At 32.5% G+C, this 11,154-nt stretch overlaps 1 long non-coding RNA gene and 1 pseudogene across 2 annotated transcripts; one reads left to right on the top strand and one right to left on the bottom strand.

Moving 5' to 3' along the window:
- Positions 1-3,068, bottom strand: part of LOC107003984 — a 7,433-nt pseudogene extending 4,365 nt beyond the window's left edge.
- Positions 3,069-3,508: 440 nt separating this feature from the next.
- LOC114074780 lies at positions 3,509-6,985 on the top strand. Of its 2 annotated transcripts, XR_003575055.1 has the most exons (4): positions 3,509-3,603; positions 4,282-4,332; positions 5,436-5,514; positions 6,846-6,985. It is a non-coding gene; the product is annotated as an uncharacterized LOC114074780 (long non-coding RNA). The 2 variants fall into 2 exon arrangements; XR_003575054.1 differs by lacking the exon at positions 6,846-6,985 and having other exon boundaries at positions 5,436-5,876.
- Positions 6,986-11,154: the final 4,169 nt, after the last annotated feature.

Consider the following 11,154-nt stretch of genomic DNA (forward strand, 5'->3'; position numbering starts at 1 on the left):
TTCTTAGAATACTCTTAGTTTAGTAATTTGATCATAGATGTTCTTGTGGTGATGACTTCCAGATTTTGGGGAAATAATAGATGTTGAATTTTAGAAGTTATTGAATTGTCTTTTATTAATAAGTTTAAGTCTTCCGCATTGCTTTATGTTGATATTAAATTGAAATGTTAAGGTTTAGATTGGTTGGTTCGCTCACATATGAGGGTAAATGTGGGTGCCAGTTCGCTCACCGTACCAAAGAATGAGTTCTGATTTTCCTCAACCTTCTTCCAATTGTCATGGTTAAGTCCATTTTTCCAAGAAGTCCAGCAATGACAACCACTGAGAGAGGTAATCCTTGACATTGTTGTACAATATCCTTTCCTGTTTTTACAAGTAAAGGAGGACACAAATCTTTTTTGAACAATTTTTTTGGTGATAAGATTCCAACTATCATCTGGACTTAGAAAGGACTTAATATGAGGCGGACAATCAGAGTTGTTAACATACTCAACAACATACTTGAGCCGAATGGTTAATAGAATTCGACTTTTATTGTCATCTTTGGAAATATTTTGGATCTGGTCTCATGCCCCAGTACTCCAAATATCATCTATGACAATTAAAAATTTCCTACCCCTCAGGACTTTACACAGAATATTTATTAGTTGATCATTGCTCATCTATTGATTGCTTCCCGTAATTGAAGAAACAACTTCAAGAAGCATTTGTCTCTGATTGTATCTTCGGAGATAGTGACTGATGCATGTTTATCAAATTGACAACAAACATATGAATTATCATAAACTTTTCTGGCAAGAGTTTTCTTACCTATACCGTCCATACCAAAAATATGTATGACAGTTAACTTCTTCATTGGGGCAATGAGGCAATCAAATGTAGTGTTAAGAAGGAAATTCTTGCTAATTTCTGAAGATTTGCATCCATGGTTGTTAAACTCGACCAACATCACCTCTTTGTTAAGAAAATAAACTTCTTGTTCCACTTTCAATAATTCTTTGTAAAAGGATGTACAAGCCTTTTGTCGCTTGTCCTCGCGATCTGCTAGAATGCCTAGACTTGAATCCAGAGGCATAGATACAATATTAAATGTGGATTCGGACGAACTCACTAGCTTTTATGTAGACTCTATATACGTACTGAAAAATCGGGTACAAATATATTCAAATTTTGTGTGCGAACCCACATCACACCAAGGTGGATGGCGCAGTGGTAAGTGCACGAAACTCTGATTATTTGGATGGGGGTTTGAGCTCCTCTGGATTTTTTAATTTTGGATTAAAAAATGTGTTTTATGACTATCTTTTACTCTCCTTATATTCAATTTTCCTCTATAGATTTTTATAAATTCTTTTTAAAGCTATAAAACAGAAAATTGATAATTGAAAATAATAAAAAAAAGTAGTGTCATACTCCAAAGCAACACCTAACAATTAATCTCAGAGATAATTATAAGTAACAAATCTATAGCGTCATACTCTTAAACAATATTTCACTATATTGATTTCTTTTGAATAATTATAAAATGTTAAACCCAAAATTTAATTTCTTTTTACAATTTAGGGTTCTAATTTTACTATACTTCATTGTTGCTGCTTGTTGTCAAGGTGTAGACCTCTGTCCTGGTAAGTACTATTTACTTTTCTCAGTTCCTCCTCAACTCTCCCTTTTTTATTTTTTTTTTAATTTGTTTTTACATTGTATAACAATTTATTCAAATATCTTATTTTCAATCTTTAATTTTAAACAGTTCCACGAATTAATAATTTTGAGTATATTAATTAAGTTATTGTTTGCTTCTCGGAACTTCAATTTTCAAGGCAAGGATGACTCAAGGGTGAAGCAAGTAAAGATCAATTTTTTTTATTTAATTCAATTTTCTGGATTTTTTTTATTTTGGATAAAAAAATGTGTTTTGTGACTACTATCTTTTACTCTCCTTTAATTCAATTTTTCTGTATAGATTTTTATAAATTCTTTTACAAACAATAAAACAGAAAATTGGTAATTGAAAATAATAAAAAAAGTAGTGTCATACTCCAAAACAACATCTAACAACTAATCTCAAAGATAATTATAAGTAACGAATCTATAGTGTCATACTCTTAAACAATATTTCAGTATATTGATTTTTTTGAATCACTATAAAATGTTAAACCTCAAAATTTGATTTCTTTTTAAAAATTAGGGTTCTAATTTTTACTATACTTCATTGTTACTGCTTGTTGTCCCGGTAAGTACTATTTACTCTTCTCAGTTCCTCCTCGACTCTCCCGTTTCTATTTTTTCTAAAAAAATTTTTACATTGTATAACAATTTATTCAAAAATTTTATTTTTAATCTTTAATTTTAAAACATACACGAATTAATAATTTTGATTATATTAATTAAGTTATTGTTTGCTTCTCGGAACTTCAATTTTCAAGGCAAGGATGACTCAAGGGTGAAGCAAGTAAAACCTTTCCTTTAGGTTCGAAAAATATTAATAGTGAATTTAATAACTTTAATTCAAAGGTCCCAAAAATATTAACGGTGAATTTAATAATTTTACTTAAAATAATATTGATATTATAGAAAAAAATCTTCAAGATTTATACTAAAATATAACAATTCTCTACCTTTTACCGAATAATATTTTAGAACTTTGAAATAAATAATTCAAATCTTTATATTAATAAATAAAATATTTAAAGTATACCAAATGATGCATCATTTTTGTTTTCAAAACATAACTTGTCGAGTGAAATTTTTATAATATGCTTATATGTTTGTGGTNTATATATATATATATATATATATATATATATATATATATAATTGTAACTTTGACGATTGTTATGTTAAACTAATATGTTGTTCTGTTTTAAAATTTAAAACCTACTAATATCAAATTATGGCTCCGCCTCTGCTTGAATCAACTCTATCTCCTGCTTTGTATGCTACATTTCTGATCTTCTTTTCCATAATCTGCAATTGGAACTCTATAAATTAATTAATATTAAAAAGAATATATAAGATCAGTATGATTTAGATAACCATACTAGTGAAGAAAGAGCAGCATAAGCCATTTCAATAGCTTTGTTTTGTGCAAATGATTAACGTTTTTCTTTTAACCTTTTGCTCACTGAAGTGAAGAGGATAAGAAATGTTTGCTTTAGAATGGCCCTGACCTTTCATCTTCAAGAAAAAGCAGGGACTGCCTCTGTCAAAAAAATAGAGGCACTTTTTATTTTATTTTCAATTTTTAAAAAATTTTATTCAGTACTATCGAGTATATAACTAATAAGACACATAGTTTTAGTAATATCAAAGTTATTAATCCTCTTATTTAGAAGTGGGACTTGGGTTGGACTAACACAGCTATGAGAAGTGATACCAAAGGCATTTCAAGTTGTACTTTCGGATAGTAAAAGGATAAGCTGGTAATTTTCTCTTTCGATTACTTCCTTGTTTGCCGCGTGTGTTTCTACATCGACAAAAAGATCCACGTGTGGGGATGTTTATATTTGCCTATTCTAAATATCTTTCCTCTCTTTGTGCCGCTTGCTCATTCTTGCGGAGCCATTGTTTCCTTTCAACACAAAGCTTTGAATGATTTCTCCAGTAAGTTCTCCAATTGGCTTCCATATTGATTATTTCGTAAGGTAGACTGTAAATTCTACACCCTTCGACTCCAGTTTTGCATAATGCCTAGCTCTTTGTATGGGTTTCTTCGGCCGACCAAAAGGATAAGTCAATAACTTCCTCTTTTTAGTTCCTTCTTTGTTTGCCTCCTGTGTTTTTACAGATTCACACCTGGGTTGTTCAATCTTCTACATTCGCCTCTATTTTGTGTTGATTTTCAATTTTTTCCATCAAGGCAAAAAAATTTTCCTAAGGCACAATTATGTATCTTCGCATGTACATATCAATATCTAGAATTAATTTGTTGTTATTTATTATTTTTATCATAATGACGCTGATTGCAGCTGCCGATTCCAATTTTTTATGATCTTTTGACAAGTTGTTTCTTCAATCTTCTATTATAGAGGATACTTGGATTAATGTTGTGTTCTTCTGCAGAAATGTACATATTAAGAAAAAAATATTTTATACTTTCTTCTTTGTTGAATTCAATTTTATGAGATGTTGGCTAATCTGTATAGCAATCACTTTACCTATTTACGTCATTGTATTTTGGGGTTGAGATTTGCAAATATCATTAGTTTCGTTGCTTTTCCGTGTCTTTTCTGAATTTCACTTATGGATGTTACATTATATGTTTGCACATTGTCAGAGCAGGTAACCTCAGACCATTTACGCCCAGCAAAGATGGAGCTTAGTCTTGAAAGTGTAAGTTCCTTCATAGCCACAATAGTGCTCATCATTTAATAATTCATGCTTTACTAGATGAAACATGTCATATTACATTCATGTAGATGTCATTGGTCTCTTCAAATGTGTCTGTGCTACAGTTCAAACTTCGAAGATCTAACTTCTTAAAATGTTATGATATCCACTTCTACATTATCGAGTTGTTTTCCCTATTTTTCCCCTTTTCCAGCATGCCAAATCAGGAGCTGCTGTAACTGACCTTCAACCAGTAAATGAGGTGGTTTCTCATGTTCTGAAGGATATTTTTACTCTTGTATACATGTGAACACTCACCTCATTCACCATCTTCCATAGCATCGGGATATCGCTCCTGTGAGCTATTAAGAAATGAAGATGGAGTACCTAGAATTAAACATAGCAATGGGCGATACTTAGCTAACAAGGAAAATGGTGTACCAAGATGGTGATGTGACAGGACGACCATCAGGGGTGACACATATTTTCGAAGGTAGAGGTTGTATTACGCGTTAAGCATCCCTAAAAAAAAATTTCACCTAGACCCAGATAAAAGGACTTCTACAATTTTCTCAAACATCCCTAAAAAATTCCCCCATTTTAAGCTTGGAATGAAATATTAAAAGCAAGAAAACACTTGCTCTACGACAGGAACATATATGCTATGATGGACAGAAGCATATATGCTATGATGCTCAGGTCAAAAATTTTGAAAAAAGAAAGAGGTGTCTATGATAATTTTATTCATCTCTCGACTTTACTTTTCATTCAACCAATTTCAATTTGGACAATGAAATTTAGTTTTTTTTTGCAGCTGTGATTCAGCTTTAAATTGAAAAGTTTAAAGGTTCATCAATGCTACCACGAGTATTGCAATAAAAAGTAAATAGAAAAGTTTAAAGTGTATTTCCATTCTATTGGTGTTCTATGATAATAGAAACTTCTATTGAGTTCACAATTTTAATAGAAAGAACTTATGATTTACATGCTCTATGATGATATTTTTTGAAAGTTAGCTTTCTCTTCTTCACATATAAATGATGGTTATATTTTAAGGGGACTCGCTGAAAGTACCAATTAATTCTTTTATTCATATTTTTTGGCAGGTGTTCTAAAGTTATTGTGTGAGATCGTATGAAAGGATTGTTGGTGTTCTTACATAGGAAACGCTCTCTATGTTCTAAGGTATGAAGCTTACATTTAATATGTCTCTCATTTTTCTTGATTTTGGTGTCTCTGCATATTGTTTGCATCAGACGTTTTAGGTTGAGCTTTAGTGGTGGAGTAGTAGTTCTATTCTAAATTATTGCCTTTAAGCCGTCATGCTATGTAGATCAGGTGAACCTCAACGGGGATCCTGTTTTTTCTCGTGACATATTTCTTTTTTCAAGGCGGTTTTTTTTTATCTCAATCTGGCCATTTAAATCTACTGATTGTTGAACCCAAAAAAAAAATGTTGATTGTGTTCGCCATGTCCTTATGCACTCTAAGCTAGCATATTATTATGTGTTAATTATTGTCACTGTCTTATTGGTTCTGCATGATTATCCCAATTTCGCACATTCGTTTTGTTGCTATTTTATTTTGGTCTCATGTTTTTCATATGCATAGTTAGGATCTGGTGGCATATACTGATATGATGTTGTAGCTTTATGTGGATGAGCTACATTATTTTGACTGTTATTGATTTATATTTTTCGTTAATAGAATTCAAATATATTACTAAGTTGAGTTGAAAATTGGCCTTTGTGGAAACTATAATTCTGCTGAATAACATATATTCCTGCAGGAACAAGCTTGCTCTTTACTATATATTTTAGGACTATACTAAGATATATGAGATAAAAACTCATTACAAATACCTAAAGCTCTAAGCAAGAACACTAGCCAGATATCAATTTTCATGTTTTCAGTAATAGGAATTTCTACATCTAGACAACAAGACACGTCTTTGTTATGACTACAGTTGTTTGGCTCTGCATTTAGTTTCAACAAACCTGCACATTGACTTAAGATGTCATCTTCCAATCACTTAAATGTCTCTCAAATTTTAGTACTCAAATTGAAATAATGTTGTATTAATATAAGTAACCCGATTGCGAATCGAAAGAGTCTGATGATATCATGGATATGACTCCATGATTATAATCTTTATAACAACTGCTTTTAAAGCAGCTGCTGGATTGAAATACTATGATATTTTGAAGGAAAAGGTTCTGTAGATGAGAAGAGTTCCACTGTACAGGTTTGGTTGTCCTCCTTCAAATCTGCGTACATGTCGATGTCCAGTTCAGACTGACCTATTTCTGAATTTTCTATCAACTCCTATAGGTAGATTTTGATTGTGTATATCGTAATATTACTGCAGTTTCAAGTCAAAAATCTAAACTATTTGCTAGAAATCGTGTCATTTTACAGGTCTCTTTTGATGACTTCTAATAAGATATGAGTAAGCTATAACTGAATTGATATCTTACTAATAGATTTATTACTGACACTTGTATTTCTACTCTTAGGTTCGAGCTCCTCCAAGGAAATAGCGAAAACGTGAACAATTACATAGATAGGAGTATCATACAATGTATTTGAGTTCCCAAAATAATGAACATTGTTGTCATTTAGCTTTAGATCTATAAGAAAGAGATCCAACTCCACTGAAGTCATCAGATACCTCATTATATCTGTGGACTTCTATGAGAATGTGAAAGTAATTATTTTGTCACTTACTTAAATATGCAAGTTACCGAAGTACTTTTGTCAAGATTCTTCAAAGATTTGTTGAATAAGACAAAGTACAAATATGATATGTAAATGTAGTACTCCACGATTTCAGTGTTATCTTCTATAATCTTAAGGATTGAAATTTTGAGTATTATAATTGTAAAACTTTTAAAGATCAAGTCCTCATTGAGATTTAACTTTTTAAATATTCTTGTGACGTTGTATTTCTTTTTCTTATATTAATTTAAAGTTAAAAAAATAGAGTACAGTATCATAATTAATTTAGACTAAACCATTGCTCAACCTTTTTAATTGTGTCTGGGTTATCCATTGTGTTTAGTCCTTTAAGCCTCAGCCCTATGTAGTATGTAACAAACTTTAGCATAACAAAATTGTTTTTCTATGTCACTTTCAGCTCCTGAAGTTTTATCTGGCCACTTGTTATTTTTTACCTGTTCCCTTAGTGCATTCTCTTATGTTAAAAAGCTTACAAATTACAATAACGTATAATGTCAATACTTGAACTGAAGAGGAGTTATAGAAAAATCTATTCCAGTATGAAATATTTGTTATATTTGAAGTCATATATCTAAAGACATAATAGTTGAAATATAATTTTCGAATGTGCAATTTACTCTACATATAATAAAGAAGTCTATCAACATTTCCCTACAGCTTACCATTATTTAGGTTGAGGGATGGACAAACAAATGGACAAACAAATAGATATATGACCTTATCATTTACTCCCTCCATTATTTGTTTGTTTAGTTTTCACTTGGCGTAGAGTTTAAGAAAGTAAAGAAGACTTATGAATCTTGTACTCTTAAACTAAAGATATGTAGAATGTATCAAAATATCCTTTAATTTTTTGGTCTTACATATATAATGTGGAAGGTTGAAAATTAAAGAGTTGCTGAAAATGGAAAGAGACTTTTCTTTTTGAAATAAACTAAAAAGGAAAGGAAAACAAACAAATTGGAATGGAGGGAGTAATAATTTTCCTAATATTTAGGCCTTTGAAATAAAGTAATATATAGAGATATCTTAAACAAGTAACACCTAGAACTGCTTTTAGCAGTATTCATTCACATATCCTACAAACTGCAGTAATAATGAATGTATATCTGTGATTAAAATATATCTCATCACAATCCTTCATGAAGTCCAAGGCTGAAGATTATGGTTTCCAAAGCTTGTAATTTCCTCTTCTTCGTTACTTTCGGAGGCTGGTTTTCACATTCCAAAGGTAGAATATACTATGCAAAAGATATCCATGTTACACAAAAATGTTGGAAAAGTTCAAAAATACACTAACATACATGTTGGGCCCATGCCCATCTATCTAAATTATTTGGGCCCGTGCCTTGCACGGGCATTTCATATCTAGTACATGTATAAGCTATGGCTTGAATATATTAATCTAAAAAATGAATGAGCAATAATCTAAGCATAACCAACCTTATTCGCTACTATTTTTTATAGGCATAATACACAGTGGCAGAGCTAGGATTTTTAATAAGGGGGTTTAAAATTTGAAAAAGATAAACATACAAAATAATCGAAGGGGGTTCGACATCTACTGTATATACATAAAAAATAATTTTAACCATGTATAAATAGTAAGATTTTTTGTCGAAGGGGGTTCTGGAGAACCCCCTTACACACTGCTGAATCCGCCCCTGATAATACATAAATATATTTTTTAATTTGGTCTCATTTCACATATATACCCACCAATTTTGGGTGTACACAAATAGACACTTAATATTCTATAAAGTTGAATAAGTAGACACATGAGTCCTATGTGACATAATACACACATGACACCACGTAGGATACAAATTGTCATGTAAGATATCATGTAGGACGCGTGTATCTATTTGTTTAATTTTATACAAATTTGAGTGTCTGTCTACTTGTGCATTCTCAAAGTTGGAGAAAATAAATGTTAAATAAGATAAAGTTAAAGAGCATATTTATGTATTGTGTCATTTTTATACCGTACCCTACAAAACGAGTACGACTATTCATTTTCATAACCCAAATAGTTAATTAGTATCCATGCCCTTCTTTATATTAATTTCGTCATATTTATAGATACCATTAAAAAGATAGTGTGTTTAATTTGTTCAAACATTGTCTGAATGCTTCAACTGCACAAAAGTCGTTAGAAGAACTCTTAAGAATTGTGCCTTGCCATTCAATTCTTGACATTTGACAAGATTACTCTATCACTCTTTAATGAATAATCAATAAGTGACTTCACATATTTTTAACCAAACATATATATTTGTTACAATATGGTAACAACTAATTGAAACACTTAAAAACAAATTACTGCAATTTACATGGAGGGATCTTTTCCAAACCTCATTAAAACATGCGTTAAGAGCATCAAAACTCTACAAGATACCTCAATCATACGTTCAACAAATGGTACCTTCACTGTCTCCCTATTCTGTAAAGGTTTCTTATCCCAGCTGTAAAAATTGTTCGCAAAACATTAAAAAAAAAAGAGGAATTAATTAAATAATAAAATATGAATATATTTGGCAAGACGAGTGAGGCTTGCTCAGTTGGTGAAACACCTCCCCTCAAACTAATTATATTAGTCGAGGGTTCAAGTCATGTTGTAAGTGTTAGGATCGAATTCACGCACACACACTAGATGAATGAAGAACACAAGAGCTTTCAAGAGAAAGAGATGAGAAATCTAGAGAGAGAGAGAGAAAACCCAATTTTTCGTGGTAAAACCCCGTGAGTAAACTTCCACGGCGCTGAGGTATATTTATATTAATAAATCAGAGTATTTTTGGTTACAGAGAATAAATAGGAAAACCTAAAATAGAGAATAAATAGGAGAACCTAAAATTAATCAGGCTCCACTACCTAACAATTCTCCCACTTGGAGACTGACTCAGTCATCCAAAAATACATTCTCAAAAAAAAATCTCTTCATCATCAATATCTTTACCGCACCGCAACATCTGTAGCAACAACTACAGAAGACCAACCGAGGTTTTACATAACCTCAGTTTCCCAACATCAACACATTTCGTCAACATGTCTGCCGGGTTCTTTGCACCCTCTATCTTCTCCAAGCACATATCACCATCCTCCACTGCCCTGCGAGTGAAATGGTATCGCCTTCTGATGTGCTTTGTCTTCGAATGATAGACTGGATTTTTCACCAACTGTATGGCACTCTGGCTATCTGAGTAAAGAATCTTCTCGCTCTGCTTCTTGCCCAATTCCTCAAGATAATCTGCCAGCCATATCATCTCTTTCCCAGCTTCAGCTATTGCCACATACTCAGTTTCAGTAGATAAAAGAGAAACACACTTCTGAAGCCTGGACATCCAACTCATTGCTGTTCCACCTATGGTGTAAATATACCCGGATGTACTCTTGCTCGAGTCAACATCCCCACCAAGATCAGCATCCACAAAACCCTGTAGAGTCACCTTGCCTTTGCCAAAACAAAGTGAAGTACTGGATGTGCCTCTCAGATATCTCAGAAGCCACTTCACAGCTTCCCAATGCTCTTTCCCAGGGTTCGCCATGTACCTGCTAACAACTCCCACTGCATGTGCTATATCAGGTCTAGTGCAGACCATATCATACATCAAACTACCAACTGTTGAAGCAAATGGAACAAGTGCCATGTGATCACGCTCCTCGGCAGTCTTGGGTGACTGCTCCTTTGACAATTTAAAGTGATTTGCCAATGGAGTAGTCCTGGGTTTAGCATTATTAACCCTGAATCTGCTCAACACCTTCTCAATGTACAACTCCTGAGATAGATTTAAAGTGCTAGCAGATCTATCCCGAAAAATCTTCATCCCCAAAATCTGCTTTGCTGGACCCAAATCTTTCATCTCAAACGCTGCAGACAACCTTGTCTTCAGATTGTTAATCTCCCTCATACTAGATCCTGCAATCAACAAATAATCCACATACAAGAGTAGAAAGACATATGAATCAGTATATTTCTTGAAGTAACAATANATCCTTTTCAGTTTTGCAGAATCCACTCTTGGTCATGAAGGAGTCAAACTTCTTGTACCACTGTCTTGGTGCTTGATTTAGTCCATACAAGCT

The sequence above is a fragment of the Solanum pennellii genome, chromosome 11 (genome assembly GCF_001406875.1).
Source record: "Solanum pennellii chromosome 11, SPENNV200".
NCBI classification, from domain to species: domain Eukaryota; kingdom Viridiplantae; phylum Streptophyta; class Magnoliopsida; order Solanales; family Solanaceae; genus Solanum; species Solanum pennellii.